The sequence below is a fragment of the Erinaceus europaeus genome, chromosome 12 (genome assembly GCF_950295315.1).
Source record: "Erinaceus europaeus chromosome 12, mEriEur2.1, whole genome shotgun sequence".
Classification (NCBI taxonomy): domain Eukaryota; kingdom Metazoa; phylum Chordata; class Mammalia; order Eulipotyphla; family Erinaceidae; genus Erinaceus; species Erinaceus europaeus.
The window spans coordinates 49,226,896-49,245,948 of NC_080173.1; positions in this window are offsets into that span (position 1 = coordinate 49,226,896).

Sequence of the window (19,053 nt, forward strand, 5' to 3'; positions counted from 1 at the left end):
TGGTTCAAGGCCATTGCCAGGTACTTGAAGCAGGAGGTGAGGGGGAGGCATTGCAGTCTGCCAGCATCCCACAGCAGATAGGAAACTAGCCCAAAAGTCAGAAGCCCGAATGACTTGCACCCCCCCCCCCCAGTGGCACCATCAGTCAGAGCTGGGAATGGACCTTGGGGTTCTATGGATGAAATGGGCAGAAGCTGGAAGCTCCTCACAGCCAGCCAACACACACACACACAACCAGTACCATTAGCCCTAATAAAACCACCCACAGTCCAGGCACCAAGGTGGTGAGGCAGCAGCTGGGGCCTCTGAAACCCTCCAAACACACAACCCCACACATCAGGAGTCCCCTCAGTTTTGTTTTGTTTTTCCTCTCTCTCTTTCTTTCTCTTTTTTTTTTTTTGGGGGGGGGGGGTCAGTAGGTAGTAACCAGGCTGCCAGGACAGAACACTGATCAAGGCCTTGTTTGGAGTCCAGGTTTCAAGACATGACTCCCATTCCAGAAGGCGAGACCCAAGTCTTTACTTGGGGGTAGAGATGGAGGTGGGGGGTTCAGGCTTGCCCCATGAGACACCTCAGGGCTCCTCTAGGACTCCCTCTCCCCCTACAGGGCAGGGCTTGGTGGAGAGGGTGGAGCCCCGTGAGTAAGCAGACACTTGCAAGAAAAGTGACTCAGAGGCCGGAAAAGGAGCGTGAGGACCCAGGCTGGACACCTTCCCTCACCTGGCCAGGTAAGCTCACTTGCTCCAGGGGGTAGTGACAGAGCCCTTAATGACTTCCCCTCCCAGAGCCCTGGCTTTTCTCTGTTAGAACTTCAAATAGTGTTTGAATAAGACCACCCACTAACAAAGCTAGTCATCTCCCCCACCACTACCAGCCCTACTCTGGACATGTGCCCTGGGGCACTGAGCCATCTGAAACACCCAAGCACCATGAGCTGCCTGAAGGCAGAGCCCAGCCTGGCTCTGGCTCCCTGCGTCACTTGGCACAGAAGTTGCTTAAAAGTATTGAATGACCAGAGTGCCCCGTTTTGACATGTATGAGAGACAGGTTCAAGCCCAGCCCCCACCACACTGAAGGAAGTTTTGGTGCTGTGGTCTCTTTCTCTCCCCCAACCCTCCTCTTTCTGTGGAAAGGAAAGGAGGAAGGAACGAACAAATGAACCCAGGGAAAGAAGGAAGAGAGAAAGTGAATGGCCAAATTATCTGCTGTCCGTAACATTTCCCACATCAGGTCCCAGTGCCCACATCTCCACTGCCACCCCAAAGCTGCCTTTTTGTTGCTGCTACAACCTCCCAGCTTCCTCACTCAACCACAACCCCATCACCCACCCATACTCCAACCAAAGAATTTTTCAAAACAATGTCAGCATGCTTCTTCAAACACTACTGTTCCCCACAACTGCAAGTCCATTTAGTGAGTCCCACAGGCATCTTCTAAAATGAGACAGGGGGCTGAGGAGACAGCACAATGGTTATGCAAAAATCTTTCATGCCTGAGGCTCTGAAGTCCCAGATTTAATCCCCAGCACTACCAAAGCATAAACCAGAGCTGAGCACTGCTCAGCTCTCTCTGTATCTCTGTATCTTTCTCTAGATATCTCTAATTCATTTAAAAAATCATTTTTTCTTTAAAATGTTTTTTAATTTATTTATTTTGGACAGAGACAGATAAATTGAGAGGGAAGGGGTGATACAGAGGGTGAGAGAAAAAGAGGGAAAGATACACAAAGAGAAAGACAACTGCAGTACTGCTTCACTATTTATGAATCTGCTCCCAAGCAGGTGGGAACCAGGGGTTTGAACCTGGGTCCTTGCACATTGTAGCATGTATGTTTAACCAGGTGTGCCACCAACTGGCACCCTGCTGGGGGAATTCTTCACTCAGATGTCCAGCAGTTTACTGGGCCATCCCTCTACCTGGCTGCCCCAGGGTAGACACACAGTGGTATAAGTCCCTGAGAGCTACTTCCCAGTGATTGGGAGTCCTGATATGGAGTAAGTGGTCAAGCAGACTCTCCCCCTATTAGGTGAACCCATGTCTTGGGTCAGGATCCTCCTCCCCTCTCCCCAAGCAGGCTTCAAGATAGAAATGGACCCACAACGGTTTTACTTGGGAGCTGATCTGGTAGAGAAAGGAAGTTGAAACAAAAGAAGAGGAAGTGGGTCAGGTGGTGGCATGCTCCATAAAGAGCACACGTTACTGTGAGCAGTACTTCAGAGCTCTCTCTCTCTCTCTCTCTCTCTCTCTCTCTCTCTCTCTCTCTTTCCCCGCCACCCCTTTCTCACCTTTCATAAATAAAGGAAAGAAGGAGCAAGAGTATAATGGTTATGCAAAGAGACTCTCATGCCTGAGGCTTTGAAGTCCCAGATTCAATCCTCTATACCACCATAAACCAGAGTTGATTGGTACTCTGCTAAAAAATAAACAAATAAATAAATAAATGAAAGGGAAGTAATGGTCACTAAAAATGGTGGCATTGTATAGGCACAGAGCCCCAGTAATGGTCTTGGTGGCAAGAGAGAGGAGAGGAAGCTAACAAGTGTACTCCTGAGTGAAGAGTGCCCCTGGGCTGGGGCCTCTGGGAGGCCTGAGGATGATCTCTTCCTTGAGGAAAGGAATGGTGGCCTTCCTAATCCACTTCTTACCTCACATTGGTGGAGGCAATACCTGGGGACACCTCTGGCCTATTTCCCCACACACCTGAGGCCCTGCTGATGGCAGAACAGGTCTGGTTGTGCTGCAGGGTAGCAGTGCCTAGGGGGCTCTGGGCAAAATCACCATGTACTGCTTCCAGAACATTCTGTGGTCCCCTGACTCGTTTGCATTTGATTTAGGGTAATGATTCTGAAATCTCTAATTCTGAAGTAGGGTCTAATAAAATTAATGGTAACTGTACCAGGCTTCTCCAGGTTCTCTATAAATTCTAAATCAAACCCCCTCTTCCTCCTAGTGTTTGCAAAAGCCCTGGCAGTTTTAAAGCCAGCTTCTGGTGTTTGTAAAAGTCCTGACAGTCTTTAACCTTTATGACCTCTGCCCATCTCTTAGTCCTTGTATGCATAATTGTGAATCGTTTATCAACTTTTCTTTATCTATAAAAGGGAAATCTTACAGCACATCAGGGCCCAGAAGCTTTTTGGCACTAGCTGATTCTGGGTCTGGAACACCAAAAATAAAAACTCTATTTTCCAGTAACCCCTAGGTGTTGTGACTTTGCTTGCCAATTTCCAATTTTACAATTCTAGTCTTAACTTTTCCCCCTGATCTCTCTGGATACTTATATCACCCAACCATCACCTGGACAGCTCTGTGGAGTGCCCTCAAGTCACTGGGGTCTGAACTTAATTCTAATAATCCCCTTCCCTCACCACCAAACTAGACCTTCAGTTTCCCCAACGGGGTAAGTAGCATCCCAACTTCCCAGTCATCCAAGCCAGAAAACAACTCCTTTCTCCCACTGCCCACAACTGATCACAGGCCCACAAGCCTGTCACCCCAGGTCCTCCGCCCAACCTGAAAGTACCTCTCCCAGAGGCTCCATGCCCTCCCCACCCACTTTAGGCCATCCCTGGGGCAACTCAGGTGACCCTTCCAAAATATAGCTCAGGAGGTGGCAATCCCCTCATCAGAGCCCCACACACCTCCCCAGATCCTGAAGATGAATTCTAAACTGTTTACCTCTTGTTCTCACAAAGACTTTTCCCCTCTGGCCTCACCCCAAGCCAGCCTAAAGTCCCCATGCCATCACTACCACCCAGAATCATAGCCCTCAAATAGTCTGTTCCTCTGCACTTGCTGAGCCTACATTCTAAATTCAACAGCATCTGCTTTGGTCCACCTAGCAAATAACCCTATCTGGTCCCCTACGCCTACACTGAACTTCTCTGTTCCAGACTCTTGGAAACAGAGTTGGCAGTCAGCGAGGTAAAGAACAAACACCTCATCACAGACCCCTGCAAGCATCAACCCGGCTTTGACCTAGCACGTTATGATTGGGCCCTCCTCAATCGCTATCGAACAGGCCATGGCCGGTGCGCCGCTATGTTCCATCGCTGGGGAGCCAGAGACGACCCGAACTGCCCCTGCGGCTTACAGACAGACTATGACCCACATAGTCAATGACTGCCACCTCTCCAGATTCAAAGGAGGTCTCGAAACTTTACATCAGGCTCAACCTGACGCTGTTGACTGGCTACAAAAGAAGGGCAAACGCTAGAAGAAGAAGCAAATAACCCTGCAAGCCTCAGCTCATCCCTGCCTCCTCTGGAAAGCCTACCATGATCCCCCACCCCCAGCCACTTCCACCCAACACATACACAGTACATTGCACAAGACATCATGAAAATAGTCATTGTTGAGCCCCACATATGCCCCACATATAGAGCCATTGGGCCTTAAAGACAGCCTCAACTTCAGAGCTCCTAGACTCTACCACATGGACCAAATGGCCATTGAGCATCTGGGGGACAGATCTGCTATCTGCCTGAGTGGCTCAGTGTCACTACCTGTGTCAGGTGCATTCCAGCTCAGAATAGCTCTGATACCAATTACCGTTCTGCCAAGACACAGTCTGTGGGACAAGTCAGGGACCAGTGACATGGTATAGAAATAATACAGGCTTAGGGGCCAGCAAAATAGCTCAGTTGGGCTTTGCTTTGCCATGAGTGCAGCCCAGGTTTGAACCTGGCCCCCATTGCATTGACAGAAGCTTTAGTGCTAGTCAATCTCTCTTTCTCTCTCTCTTTCTTCTCTGTCTTATAAAAAAAGGAGGAGAGAAAAGAAAAGGGAAGGGAAGAAAAGAAGAGAAGAGAAGAGAAGAGAAGAGAAGAGAAGAGAAGAGAAGAGGAAAGGGAAAAAGAAAAGAATATAAGGTTAGTGGTCACCTGCCCTCTGCCCAGCCTCTGCCTCAGTGCCATCACTCTGAGTCCCTTACCTTCCTCCATCCCCTGATGGGTGAAAGAGAATATATGTGGCCACAATGTACCTTCACTGCAGGAAGAAATGTGATGGATCATGACTGTCAGGTGCCTGGAGTAGAGCCTGTCCACAAATTAGTACCCTGGTCAATGTGGATCCCTTCCCCACCCCCATACAAGAAGTCACTGGGTGGCTGCCTGCCAAATCAAACCACAGAGTCCAGAGACCAGAAGATTCTATCATCATCACCTCCTCCCATCTGCCCCATCACCGCCACGATGTGGCTTCCCCCAGTGCCAAGTTCAGTCCCTCAATTGCCTGAGTCTGACAGAGGGCCAGAGTGGCCAGGTTAGCGCAGGGAGCCACTGATCTAAGCATCCAAGACTCCAGACCAGAGTAAGCAGAGCCTGGATCCACATGGGGGGTGGAGAGGAAGCATCAAGTCCAGTGCTCCCGTTACAAAATAGCAGTTCACCCCCGCCACCACCACATGACACAGGCCCAAGGGTTGACTGCCCCTCAAGGTCTCATCACCCTCCCTCTGTCCCCAGGTGACCTCAGTGCATTGCTGTGGTTTGAGGTTTGCTGGCATGATGGCATTGAAGGCTGAGCAGCCTCCCTCCCGTGGGTGAGGAGGGGGCTCCAGGAGCCAAATTCTTCCTAAATGAGATTCCCATGGTTTCCTCAGCTGGGGCATCTGCAGAACAGAGAACAAACAATGTGGAATTCAATTTCTCTGGAAACCAACCTCAGCAGTGAGGCTCTAGGCAGCTCCTTGGACACAGGGCCGACCCGCCCAGTGCCAGGCTGCCCTCCCCCTGCCTCCTAGGCTCCGTGGTTGAACAATCCCACCTCCTGCAGCCATGTGTCCCTTCCAGCCACTCCTGCCCCAGCAGCCCCCCATCCCATGCATACACAGTCAGCAGAGAAGGGTCCCCATTATTCCCAGATCTGACTGAGACACCCTGACCAGACATGGCTGGGAACTCTAAAATTGGAGTATCCTTTCCTGGGATGGGGCCACACCAGATGCATCAGAGGCTGCCACCACTGCTGGAAGGATTTGGGGATCAGGTTGCAAAAACTAGAAGACGTGGTGAGACTGACTGGCTCCCTGGGTCCTTAGGAGCCCTGCATAGTATTTTGGACGGACAGGTCCCAAGACACAGAGAAGAAAAGGACAAAGAGACAGAGGCACTGACTGACTCTGCTCATCCCAACTGACTCTGTCTTAGACCTTAGAAAAAGGCCCAGGTGGTGAGCCCATACACTGGGACATTACTCAGCCATAAAAAGCCAAAGTGTTGATTCATGCTATAACTTTGATAATCTTACAATGATTATACTAAATGAAAGAAGACAAAAAGATACAGTATAATATGATTCCATTCACATGAGATGTCCAGAACAGGCAGATCTAGAGACAGATTCTAGATTACTGGGTCCTAGAAGAAGGAGGGGTGAGGTATGACTGCTTGATGAGTTGTAGCGTTGCCTCTTGGGGTGCTGAAAATGTCCTGGAATAATTTAGAAGGAGGTTGCACAACACTGTGGATCTATTAAATGTCACCTGTGGTAAGTTGTGTGTTATATGTTTTCTACTACATTACAAAGAGGAAAAGACAGTCCCCTTCCCTTAGACCCCAGCTCTAAAGGAATCCTGCTCTGGACTACACTGTGGGGTTGAAACCCTCTTCAAGACCACAACTGGCAAGCTGGGAGCTATCATGTTTCCCTAACTAAATAGCCCTGAGACTTCCCAGCTTCCTTTCCCCAAAAGCAGCCATAGCCTGGGCCCATGGGGTCAGGGATGCAAATGGAATTTAGGTTACCTAGTAGGAGAGGAGCTGCCCATCTCTTCTGTAGCCAAGAAGAGCCAGGAGCCAGAAGCCAGGAAAGAAGAGGAGCCAAACCACAGGTCAAGGACTAGGACTTAGGGGCCAGTCCTCTGTGGGCATCTGCCTGCTGGCACAAAATTCTAAGTCATCAGAGAATTACAAATGTGCCTCTAGTCTTCAAGGTCATTATGAAGGCACACTTGTCAAGGTGGGTGGGCAGAACACATCTGACTAACAATTTATGAGCTTGACTAGTGGCTCTGAAGTATTTAAACTTGTGGTATTTGTGTTCATATTCTATTGTGTAACAAATAACCAGATGGGGCAGGGGAGACAGCATAATGGTTATGGGAAAAACTTCAATGCCTGAGGCTTCAAGATCTCAATTTCAATTCCTCCACAGTACCATAAGCCAGAGTTACTCAGTGCTCTGGTAAAATAAAGAAATAAAGATAGATAGAAAGAAAGAAAGGGAGAAAGAAAGAAAAAAAGACAGAAAGAAAGAAAGAAAGAAAGAAAGAAAGAAAGAAAGAAAGAAAGAAAGAAAGGTGTGCCAGGCAGTGGTATACCCTATAGAGTGTACACATTCCCATAAGCAAGGACCCAGGTTCAAGTCCTCAATTCCAACCTACAGTGGGGGAACTTCACAAGCAATGAAGCAGTGTTACAGGTCGGCTCTGTTTCCTTTTACCATGAGCCACTAATCTGATACTTTATAAAAGAAAAACCAGGCTACAGCAGAAGTTTCCAGAAATGAAATCTTTTTTCATCAGGGTGAAGGTGAAGTTTAAACAACAGCTGAAGACATAATTTGGAGGAAGGAAGACAGTATGATTTAGAAATAAATTTTGAAAAGCAGTCTTATTGTTATATAAGATCTTCCTTGCTGAAAACCACCTGTGTTCCCAAGATCTCTCATATTCACCTTATTCCCTTCCCCCATATACAAAAAAAATAAAGAAAGAAAGAGAATTTTTACTTGCTTAAAAACCTTCCAAGTGATGAATATGAGTGGGCTTAAAATCCATTTGCTGGAAGAATTAAAATGTAACACATTCCAATTTCTTTGCAAGAACAACTGATTGACATGAGAGAGGGTAGAAATTTGTAAGTCGATTTTGTACAAAACCTTCACATAATTGGTAGATGGCACTGAAACACTGAAAAGAAAATGTCATGATTTAATGAGCCAGGGCCACAATGCATCTCACCCAAATCTAGGTACCTCCATGAGACTTCTTTTCTGCTGTGACAGCCTTTAAGCCTGAATAAACCGAATTTGATGCCAGAGATTCAAGCCATGACTCCACAAAGTGTTAAACTGGGATTTTCAACAATAAGCATATTCAGTCACATTGCTCTCCTTGTGATTGTGAAAGGGGGATTTTATAGCTTTATTAAATGAAATGACATGAAGTTTACTTTACAACATATTACACTTTCTTTTGTGTGTAGATTTATTTTTATTGATTTGCTAGTAAAGAGAGAAATTGAGAGGAGAGAGGGAGATCGAGAGGGAGAGAGGTAGAAAGACACCTGAAGCACTGCTTCACCACTTGCGAAGTTTTCCCCTAGCCAGTGGGGACTAAGGGTTTGAACTCAGGTCCCTGCATGTCGTAATATGTGTGCTCAACTAGGTGCTCCACTGCCCATTTCAGTTAGTATAGAACATACACAATTTAATAAAATTAATTATGTAGATACATGTATGCATAATGTACACACCACATTTTATGACACTCATTCTACTATGCATATGTACATGGAGTTGATGTATAGATTTATAAAGTTCTACGTATATAATTTAGAAGTAAATAGGAGAGATGCCTGCTCAATGTGTTTCACTGATGGAACTTATGAACAATAAAGTTTGAGTTCAAGGATGCTGGCAATGCCTAAGGGACCCTCCAGCTTTGGCAACAGGTAAAAAGCACGGGGCCTTCCCTGTCCTGGGTGGGGGGGAAGTCATAATAAAGAAGCTTCTGGCCAGGAAATGCACCTTATTAAGTGCACATGTTACCATGCACAAGGACCTGTTTTCAAGCCCCCAGTCCCTATCTGCAAGGCAGAAGCTTCATGAATGGTGAAGCAATGAGCAGTTGTTTCTGTTTGTCTCTCACTGGCTCCCCTTTCTCTCCCAATTCCTTTCTATCTTATCAAATCAAATAAAGAAAAACAAAAGAAAAAAGAAGAAGCTTCTTTTTGGAAGCTTGGACCTCACCTGACTTGCAGGTAGAGGTTGGACACGCATATTTTTCCCCCAAAGGTCTATTTAGTGAGAGAAAGAGAAGCAAAATGTCGTTCTGGCATATAGTACCAGAGATCAAACTCAAGTCCCCACACATATAAGTCTGCACTCTTCCACTGAGCCACCTCCCTGAACACTGGGTGATGCTCATGTAATAGCTCAGAAGTCAGAGACACAAGAGAATAAGGAGAGAGAGAGAGAGAGAGAGATCACTGTCCCAGAATAGCAGCATCATTAAGACCAGAATCCTCTCCCCTGATATTAGAAGGGCCTTGCTTCTCTCCTCACTACACTAGAAGGAAAAGACCTTCCTCTTGATCAGAGAAGATCCAGAGGTCCCTAGCAGGGAACTGTATTTCAGGAGTCACAGCAAACTGAAGGCACACCAAGTGTAAAGTCGGCCCTCCAGAGAGTCAGGGCTGGCTTCTACCTGCTCTGTTCTCCCTGGACCTGTTTGCAGTTACCAACATTCTGACTATTGTCTTTATTGGAAAGTCCTCCTTGTATTCATTTCAATCTTGCCAGCTGCAACGAAAGCTTAGGATGCTTCTTTTATTTTATTTTATTTTATTAGTGATTTAATACTGATTTACAAAATTATATGTCAACAGGGTTATAAATCCACTCCATTGCCACCACCAGGGTTCTGAATCTTCAGTCTCCCCACTGCAAGCCACCACAGTTCCCCAAGGTTATAGATATGGGCCAACCATCATATCCACATTTATATAACTATATGTCCATATTTATACATAATTTTCCCCTTTTCCTTCCTGGTCCAATCCTATTCCCCTCCAAGCCACTCATTACAACATTACTACCTCCATATATCCTTCTCCTTTTCCTCCTCTCTCTCCAGGTGCTGCTAGAGCTGGAGTTCAGAGCCCTCTTATCTTCTTCCTCCTATCACTTCTCCCCTACTGGGTATAGATCTGGGAGCACAGAAGGTAGGAGTTCTGGCTTCTATAATTGCTTCTTCAACGGACATGGGCATTGGCAGGTCGATCCATACCGCCAGCCTGTTTCTATCTAAGGAAGCCCAGAATGTTCAGGGGGCTAACCTTCCACATCAGTTCTGTACCCCATCACAACAAAGAGCTCCTTCCCCCCACCTTTTATATATTTATCTTAGCCCCAAAGAATACAGTCCCAGAGAAAAGTCATTAAGGTTGTACTTCCACTACCCTCCCAAGGGACTCAGCATGTCCCTGAAGCAAAATGATCTTCCTGTGGCACAAATACATGTGTGTTCCCATCTCCCTGCTCCTGCTCTGCTTAAACACTTCCCCTGCCTCTGCACCGCCCACCACAGGAAAGCCAGGCTCAGCCAGCTTGATGCCTTTCTTCCCCTGACCCAGCCCTCCTGCATCACTGGCAGGAAACAGAAACCACACCAGATCCCTGAAGCAGAAAGGGATTTCATACGGGCAATTCTGAGATTACAAAATCATCATAAGGGAAACCAAGATGCATCTGCAAGCAGGACTCTGAGAAAAGTGGGGGAGTCACAGTAGGAATAGCCCCTCCCCCCAGCAGAAAGGTACTTAATCAGGAGTTGCCCAGAGGTTCCAGAGGCCACAGGTTCAATCCTTGGCACCACCTTATGCCAGAGCTGAGCAGTGTTCTGGTCTTTCCCTCCTCTCTCATAATAAATGGATCTAATAAATAAATAAATAAATAAACAGTCTTCTAATGGATTCAGGGGCTAGGCCAGAAAGTTGCAAGTTGGATGCTGGACAGCAGTTACCCCTTCAAACCTAATGTTTTTATAAATGTGCTGGCTAGCAGCAACAAGACATGATCCTAAGTCCAGTCAGCTGATAGAACATGTTGCCTGTGCAGAATTCGAACAGTGGGGGTGAGTGAGGGCACACCTGGTTGAGCACACATGTTTCCATGCACAAGGGCCCTGGTTCAAGTCCTCTGTCCCCACCTGCATAGGGAAAGCTTCACAAATGGTGAAGCAGAGCTGCAAGTGTCTTTCTCTCTCCACCTCTATCCCCCCTCCCATCTCAGTGTCTCTCTTTCCCTATCCAATAAATAAACAAAATAGTTTTTTAAATGGGGGTTGGCAGTATGAGGCGGGTTAAGCACACACGTGGTACAAAACACAAGGACCTGCACAGGGATCCCAGTTTAAGCTCCAACTCCCCACCTGCAGGGGGTCACCTCACAGGTGGTGAAACAGGTCTGCAGATGTCTATCTTTCTCGCCCACTCTCTGTCTTCCCCTCCTCTCTCTCTTTTTTTAAATTACCTTTATTTATTTATTGGATAGAGACAGCCAGAAATCAAGAAGGAAGGGGGTAATAGAGAGGGAGAGAGACAGAGAGACACCTGCAACATTGCCTCACCGCTTACAACGCTTTCCCCCTGCTGGTGGAGACTGGGGGGCTCGAACCCAGGTCCTTGAGCATTGTAACATGTGCGCTCAACCAGGTGTGCCACCACCTGGCCCCTTCCCCTCCTCTCTCAATTTCTGTCTGTCCTATCCAACAACAACAGAAATGGAAATAATAACAACAATAAGGGCAACAAAATGGGAAAAATGGCCTCCAGGAGCACTGGATTTGTAGTTCTGGATTTGTAGTTCTGGATTTGTAGCACTGGATTTGAGCCTCAGTGATAACCTTGGAGGCCAAAAAAAAAAAAAAAAAGAATTCTAAGGGCAAGGACACACAAGATTTAGTGTGACCTCTCTAGTTCAAAAATGTTCATCAGAAGATTGATGGAAATTCCGGGAGGCAGGGCTACAGAGCAGCAGCCACTGTGTTTCCTCTCCTCTCCTCTCCTCTCCTCTCCTCTCCTCTCCTCTCCTCCCCTCTCCTCTCCTCTCCCCAGTCAATTAAGAACATCTAAGGAGACCACCTGGGACTGCAACAAAACAGGACTAGAATGACTTTGAGAACCCACCAAATCACCAGTGAGTGCAAACATGTGTGGCTTGTGGACAAAGAGGAGCCTAAGGAGAGATTCCTAGGGTAAAAGCCCATATCTACTCTGGAGCGATTGGTAACAGTCTGGCAGTTTACCTGTTGAGGTGCCACCTCCAGTCTGTTTTACTAACAAAAAGACTGCTGAAGGGAGGAGAGCACTCACCTAAGGCTCACTAATTGCAACTGTGAGTCTCCACTGCTCCTGCCCCTTGGAGGCTGGAACCACAGCCGTGAGGTCCCATGCTGACATTGGGAAGCAGAGAACTGGCCCAGAAACTCAGGAGAAGATCTAGACCCGGTGGACTAGAGGTGGGGCTGTATAGTGAGAACCTTTCCACACTACTCTCCTGATGAATTGGGGAGACATGGTGAATAACTGCCACAGAACCCACAGAGTTTAAACGGAACCTGTTTGGAAACTCACAGGGCCAAGTACTTTCAGCTTGGCTCTGACTGCTAAAAGAGGAGCTTAATTGAGCCCATTGCTTTGGATCCTCAGGGTGTGGGAATCTCTGTGCATAACCACTGTGTTATCTCTCCCCCACCCTGATTTATCTCTGGTTCAGGAATGAGTGATTAAACTAAGAAGCCTCCTTATAGTTAAAAGCCCTCAGGCTCTATAGCCTACAGGAAATAAAAAGAACAAAAGAGGCTTTTACACCACTGTGCTCCAATTTAGGGATTAAAATAATATTGAAACAACTGTTAATTTCCACAACTGTGAACTCTTTAAGTACCTTACTTAGACACAAGTCAATCCAGGCAAGAGTGATCAGTAATTTGAAAAGTACTGAGAGAGGGACCTCATAACATACTATATAGCCTGGTTAAACCAACAAGAAGAAATATTGGAGAAATGAACCAGGATAAGAATCCAGCTAAAAGCCACCCAAAGGTTGAACCACAAAATAGTGAAGTCAACACCCAAACATTTGTTAAGGAAATAGTCACAGGAGTAAGTAAAGAGTTTGAAAGAATTGTCATCAGAAATGCAGAAACAACAAATGAGACCCTGGAACAAAACACTAATTATCTCAAGGTTATTAAAGCTGAAAGCTGAAATAGTTGAGGTAAAAACACAACTAGCTGAACAAGCTAAAACAGTATCAGAACAGGGTAACAAAAGAGATGAACTACAGAAAACATTAGAGGGGAAAGAAAATAGAATAAATGAGGCTGAAGACAGAATTAGCATGATTGAGGACGAATTAGAGACAACTGAAAAAGAACTAAGAGATATCAAAAAGAGATTAAGAGATACTGAAAACAAAAACAGAGATATATGGGATGACTTCAAAAGAAATAATATGGAAATCAGGCAGTAGCACAGTGGGTTAAGCACAAGACCAGCATGAGGATCCTGGTTCAAGCCCCTGGCTCCCTACCTGCAGGGGAGTCACTTCACAAGCAGTGAAGCAGGTGTCTGTTTTTCTCTCCCCCGCCCCGTCTTTCCCTCCTCTCTCCATTTCTTTCTGTCCTATCCAACAACAATGACATCAATAACAACAATAATAACTGCAACAATAAAAAAGGGCAACAAAAGGAAATAAATAAATATTTGATTTAAAAAAAGAAATAATATATGCATTATTGGCTTACCAGAGGAAGAAAGAGAGGGAGGGGAAGAAAGCATTATTCAGAATATAATAGCTGAGAACTTCTCTAGCATAGAAAACATAAAAGACATAAAGGTTCAAGAAACCCAAACAGAATTAACCAGAATTCCAAACAGAATTAACCCAGAATTAAAGACACCAAGACATATCATATTTTGAATGAAAAGGAATAATGATGAAGAAAGGATCCTGAAGGCTGCAAGAGAGAAATAAAGAGTCACCTTCAGAGGAAAACCCATAAGATTAGCCACAGATTTCTGCACACAAACACTACAGGCCAGAAGGGAATGACAAAATATCTATCAAGTGCTCAATGAGAAAGGCTTTCAACCAACACTACTGTATCCTGCTAGACTGTCATTCAGACTAGATGGAGGCAAAAAACCTTCTCAGACAAGCAACAGTTGAAAGAGTCAACTATCACCAAGCCTGCCCTGAAAGAAGTTCTGAAAGGTCTCCTACAGTCAGACCACCATAAATATGCCATCTATCAGAACACGCTAAAAATCTACAAGAATGGTATTAAAATATCTTCAATCTTTGATATCAATAAATGTCAATGGCCTGAATTCACCTATTAAAAGGCACAAAGTAGGAAGATGGATCAGAAAACACAACCCAACAATATAAGCCATATATAGATTTAATGCAGTCCCCATCAAGATCCCAAAAACATTTTTAATTTTTTAATATTTATGTATTTATTTATTCCCTTTTGTTGCCCTTGTTTTTTTATTGTTATACTTTTTATTCTTGTTAATGATATCATCATTGTTGGATAGGACAGAGAGAAATGGAGAGAGGAGGGGAAGACAGAGAGGGGGAGAGAAAGACACCTGCAGACCTGCTTCACCACTTGTGAAGTGACTCCCCTGCAGGTGGGGAGCTGGGGGCTCGAACCGGGATCCTTATGCCAGTCCTTGTGCTTTGCATCACCTGTGCTTAACCCACTGCACTACCACCCAGCTCCCACAACCACATTATTTGGGAGAATAGAATAAATGCTACAAATGTTTATCTGGAACCAGAAAAGACCTAGAATTGCCAAAAACAGTCTTGAGAAGAAAGAACAGAACCAGAGGCATCACACTCCCAGATCTCAAATTGTATTATGGGGCCATTGTCAGCAAAACTGCTTGGTACTGGAACATGAATAGACACACTGACCAGTAAGTAAGCCCCCATATCTAATCTTCGACAAAGGTTCCCAGACTAATGGGGAAAGCAGAGTCTCTTCAACAAATGGTGTTGGAAACAATGGGTTGAAACATGCAGAAGGATGAAACTGAACCACTATATTTCACCAAACACAAAAGTAAATTCCAAGTGGATCAAGGACCTGGATGTTAGACCACAAACTACTAGATACTTAGAGGAAAATATTGGCAGAACTCTTTTCCACATAAATTTCAAAGACATCTTCAATGAGACGAATCCAATTACAAAGAAGACTAAGGCAAGTATAAACCTATGGGACTACATCAAATTAAAAAGTTTCTGCACAGCAAAAGAAACCACTACCCAAACCAAGAGACCCCTCACAGAATGGGAGATCTTTATATATCATACATCAGACAATAGTTTAATAACCAAAATATATAAAGAGCTTACCAAACTCAACAAGACAACAAATAACCCCATCCAAAAATGGGGGGAGGACATGGACAGAATATTCACCACAGAAGAGATCCAAAAGGCTGAGAAACACATGAAAAAATGCTCCAAGTCTTTGATTGTCAGAGAAATGAAAATAAAGACAACAATGAGATACCACTTCACTCCTGTGAGAATGTCATACATCAGAAAAGGTAACAGCAGCAAATGCTGGAAAGGTTGTGGGGTCAAAGAAACCCTCCTGTACTGCTGGTGGGAATGTAAATTGGTCCAACCCCTGTGGAGAGCAGTCTGGAGCACTCTCAGAAGGCTAGAAATGGACCTATCCTATGATCCTTCAATTCCTCTCCTGGGGATATATCCTAAGGAACCCAACACACCCATCGAAAAAAGATTTGTGTATGCCCATGTTCATCAAAGCACAATTTGTAATAGCCAAAACCTGGAAGCAACCCAGGTGTCCAACAACAGATGAGTGCCTGAGCAACTTGAGGTGGAATACTACTCAGCTATTAAAAATAGTGACTTCACAATTTTCAGCCCATCTTGGATAGAGCTTAAAGAAATCACATAGGGAGCTGGGCGGTAGCACAGCGGGTTAAGCGCCCATGGCAAAGCGCAAAGACTGGCAGAAGGACTCTGGAAACACCCACCTTGGTAGACAGAGACCTGAAGTTACCCAATGAACTTACCAGAAAAGAAATCATATTGCTTTAGAGTGTGAGTATATGTGTGAAAAATACCAGTGGTGATCATCACCAGGTGTATTGGCAAAGATGCTCCATCCACCCTGAGTAACACTTCAAGACCAAAGCATACTAGTCCTGGTAAACCAAAAGGCTACTCTTTTCTCCTTCTTCTTCTTCTTCTTCTTCTTCTTCTTCTTCTTCTTCTTCTTCTTCTTCTTCTTCTTCTTCTTCTTCTTCTTCTTCTTCTTCTTCTTCTTCTTCTTCTTCTTCTCTTGTCTTGTCTTTCCCTGAAGGGACTTTCATGCAAGTAATACTGACTGATTCTGACCCTACTAAAAGCAAAAGAACATTCAAATGTTCATCTTGTTTACATTAGCAGCTAAATAAGATCCCTGCAACATCAATAAGGACTGGTTCATGATTTTAGCTTAGAGATGCAATAGAGGGACAGCAAGACATCTCTTCTGGGTAGGTGCCTGCTTTGTCATGCATTTGGCCTGCGACTGATAGATCCCCACCACTCTGGGGTAAGTTTTGGTGCTGTGGTGTCTTTCCTTTTCTCCTTGTTTCTCAGTCTCTCTCTTTCTAGATGAAAAAGTTGGCCCACAGCAGTGAAATCACAACAGTGAGATATACACATATACAGAAGGAGGAGGAGGAGGAAAGAAGGAAGAGAAAGAGAGAAATAAATGCAGTCAACAAGATCCAAACTGGCTTTATTAGGGTTTTTGCTCAACTAAGGGGAAAGTTGTAGTGATAACAAAATGGGACCTTTACTGGTTAAACACACCCCATGCTAAAAATTGTGAAGGGGTCACAGTCTAGGAGGTGGTGTAGTAGTTAGAGCAATCGTCTGAAAAGAATAAGGTGGGGGGGGCGGACAATAGCTCAGTGGGTTATGCACACATGACGGGAAGGACCAGCATAAGGATCCCGGTTCGAGCCCCCTCCCCAACTGCAAGGAGGTCGCTTCACAAGCGGTGAAGCAGGTCTGTAGGTGTCTGTCTTTTTCTCCCCGTCTTCCCTCCTCTCTAGATTTCTCTGTCCTATCCAACAATAATAATAACGACAATTATAAACAACAAGGGCAACAAAAGGGGGAAAAATAGCCGCCAGGGGAATCGGGCGGTAGTGCAGCCGGTTAAGCGCACATGGCGCAAAACACAAGGACTAGTGTAAGGATCTCGGTTCCAGCCCCTGGCTCCCAACTTTCAGGGGAGTCGCTTCACAGGCGGTGAAGCAGGTCTGCAGGTGTCTATCTTTCTCTCCCCCTTTCTGTCTTTCCCTCCTCTCTCCATTTCTCTCTGTCCTATCCAACAATGACAACATCAATAACAACAACAATAATAACTACAACAACAATTTTAAAAAAAGGGCAGCAAAAGGGAAAATAAATAAATTTTAAAAAATAGCCTCCAGGAACAGTACATTTGTAGTACAGGCACCAAGCACCAGCAATAACCCTGGAGGCAATAAGTAAGTAACTAAATAAATAAATAAATAATCAAATAATATCCCAACCTGATCCATACATTACATATGCCAGAATGATGCTCTGGTGTTCCCCCACCTCCCTCTCCCTCTCTCTCTCTCTCTCTCTCTCTCTCTCTCTCTCTCCCTCTCTCTCTCTCTCTCTCTCTATCTATCTCTAATTAATAAATCTTTAAATAAAGTCTGAAGGGGATCCTGGAAACACCCTAGGCTCTTTCTCTCCTTGTTGACCTAGCCCTTACCGTTCCCCCCATCTAGCTGCCCACACTCTGTCCTTCATAAAGGAGGCAGGGCTGTCAGTGAGGGCTTCCTTTCACTGTGGTGCTCTATGAGCATAAAGGAGGCACCCTGGCCTCAGGTACTACTGGCACCAACGTGAGCTCTCAGGCTGGTGACAGCAGACTCTCTCACTTCAGACCAGCCTCTCCAAACACAGTGGCCCTTCCCCATCAGGACCAGCCTCCTCCCCACAGCATCCAGAACCCCCCAGCACAGAACAAGGCTGTTGTTGGAGTCAGGAGGAGGGAGTGGCTAGACTCAGAATTTACCTGCAGTCATCTCTACAAGGCACTTCCACCCTGGGACACAGACCAGACCGTGCAGAGGACAGGAGCTCACACATGAACGAGTGAGGAAGGAAAGGAGCACCATCTCAGAGGCATCTAGACACACTTCTTGAGTTAGCATTGCTCCCAAGCTAAGAAGAAGGAAGAGAAAGAGAAGGAGGAGGAAGAAAGATGGGGGAGGCAGAAAGGTATGAGTGACCCAGACTCAAACCCCAACACCAGGTAAGTGTACCATGGAACTGGGGGGGGGGTCCAGTATTATGTCCTTGGTCTCTCTCTCTCTTTCTCCCTATCTATCTATCTAATATAAAAATTCAGCAGGTATAATCTTGTCAATCTATTAAAAGTCTTTTTTTAAAAAAGTGGGGTATGGTACAGAACTTTTGAGGAGGATGTGGTGACTTACACTATGTGTGAGTGTGGAAACACACCCCTGAAATCTTATGATTTCATCAAACACTCAAGTCATTAATAAGTCAAAATAAAAAAGGAGGGGCCAGGTGGTAGTATACCTGGTTGAATGCACATGTCACCATGTGCAAGGACTCAGATTCCAACCCCTGCTCCCCACCTGCAGGGGGGTGCTTCACAAGGTGTAAAGCAAGTACTGCTTCTCTGACTCACTCCCTCTCTATCTCCTGCTCTCTTGAATGAAGAGGAGAAAGAAAAGAGGAGAGGAGAAAAGAAAGAAAAATGGCCACCAGGAACAGCGGCTTCTAGGGCACCTAACCCAGGAGATAACACTGGTGGTAATAATACTTTTTTAATTTAAAAAAGAAAAAATATCAGCCCAGAAAGCAGTGAAATCATGTATGCACGGGTTCCAGGGAAAAAAGGAAGAAAGAAAGAAAGAAAGAAAGAAAGAAAGAAAGAAAGAAAGAGACAAATGTTGTGGCTGGAGACAATGCAGTGGCAGTGCAATAGGCCCCAAGTTCAATTCCAAGCATCACCAATAGCCAGAGATAAACAGTATTCTAATTTATTTATTTTTATATATTTATTTATTTATTCTCTTTGGTTGCCTTTGTTGTTTTATTGTTGTTGTTATTGATATTGTCGTTGGATAGGACAGAGAGAAATGGAGAGAGGAGGGGAAGACAGAGAGGGGGCGAGAAAGATAGACACCTGCAGGCCAGCTTCAC